Here is a 1,833-nt window from a genome sequence, read left to right as displayed (position 1 = left end):
CCATCCACACACTACTCCTTTCCCCTGCCGAGTGAGTCACGCCTACCCCGAAAGGGAAATGGCTTAATGGTGTAATAATAATAATAATAATAATAATTTTCAATTCAAAACTTTCAAAATTAAATAATTTAAATTTATCAGATTATACTTGAGGCATATTCAAAATTTAACAAATATTAATGCTTGTATTTTTAATTTATCAACTCTATGAAAAAATTCCAAATAATACAATTCTTGAAATTTCTGTTTATAAAATTATTCAATTTGAATGTTTTAAATTGAAAACATATTAAAACCTTTCAATTTAAAATTCCTCTCCTTATAAAAAGTTTTCGATTTCAAAGGTTTTATATTAATTCCAATTTTTCACGAGGTTTGACATCGAATAATCTGCTTATTGCAGCTTTAAATTATTTATATCCTAAAGCTGAAAAAAATGTATTGCCGAATCACAAGTGATTTCATTTAAAACGTTTAAAATTAAATAATTTGAATTGACAGGTTATACTAGAAGAATATTCGAAATTTTAAAAATACTGAAATTTTGAATTTTAAATTTATAAACTAGTTTCTTTTAATAATAATTATTTTATTTTTATGCTTCTAAAAGAAAATAATTACACTGTAATTTTAATTGTTTTCATTTCAAATTTCTCTCATTTAAAACCTTTTAATTTCAAAGGCTTTGAAGTTATAATCCAATTTTCGAAACTGAATAATTTTGAATGGAATAATTATTTAATTGCTAACATACTTCTAATTTGAAATAAAATTGTGGGATAGTAAAGTATTTCCATGCAAAATAGTTATGCTGAAGTTTAAACGCTTCCTTTTATATTTTGCAATTGTCGACTTCTGAAAAGTTTCAAACCAAAAACTTTAGAACTATGAGTCCTAATTACTTTCCTGAGTTTTTTTTTGTTGAATTTAACTAATTATTATAAAAATAAGGAATTTTTTTTTAATTTCTCCAGCTTATTTGAATGCTCTCCATTGTTGAAGCCAAGAAACAACCCACATATATCTGTATTCAATTCAATCAAATATAAAATTTAACGATAGTTTCATTTTTATTGAACTAAATTGTACTTAAATTTAACACCATTTATCACCATTCAACATTTACAACTTTAACTGAAATTTACTTAAATTCAACTGAATTTTACTTAAATTTTGAATTTAACTAACATGGATTCACTTTTTGAAATGATCTAAATTGTATTCAATCTTTAAATTTAGCTTTACAAAATAATTTTTAAAATTGCACTACAATAAATCTTAAAGTACGAATAGAATTGTTTTAAAACTTATTTACTTAGTATCTAGAAAATTTCTCTTTGAAAAGAAGCTAAACGAGAAATTAATTTAACTAAACTTTATTTAATTCTTAAATTCACCTAAATTTCATTTAAATGTTGAATTTAGCTAAATTTTATTTAAATTTTAAATTCAACTAAATTTTATTTAATTTGGAATTTAAATAAATTTTATTTAATTTTTTAATTTATCTTAATTTTTAATCATTTATCTTATTTTATCTTAATTTTTTTTACATTTATTTATCGTCTCGAAAATTTAAAATAATAATAAATAGAATATTTTTAGGCTCTCTTTAAATTGAATATAATTAGATAAATCAGTGTTCATAACATTTTTAGCGTACAGGCCTTCCAGAGCCAGCCAACCGACTCAACTATAGCAAAGATTGCTATAGTGATGGCGAAGGCGAACCTGGCGAACGCGAGAACGAGAAACAGAAAATCACGTTCGGTTTGGAATTCTACAACTTTCGGTGTGCGTCCCGGCCCCACCTCGCCCGTTGACGTGCTAGGA

The sequence above is a fragment of the Belonocnema kinseyi genome, chromosome 7, assembly GCF_010883055.1.
Source record: "Belonocnema kinseyi isolate 2016_QV_RU_SX_M_011 chromosome 7, B_treatae_v1, whole genome shotgun sequence".
In the NCBI taxonomy this organism is placed as follows: Eukaryota; Metazoa; Arthropoda; class Insecta; order Hymenoptera; family Cynipidae; genus Belonocnema; species Belonocnema kinseyi.
Note: the sequence above shows the minus strand (reverse complement) of the source record.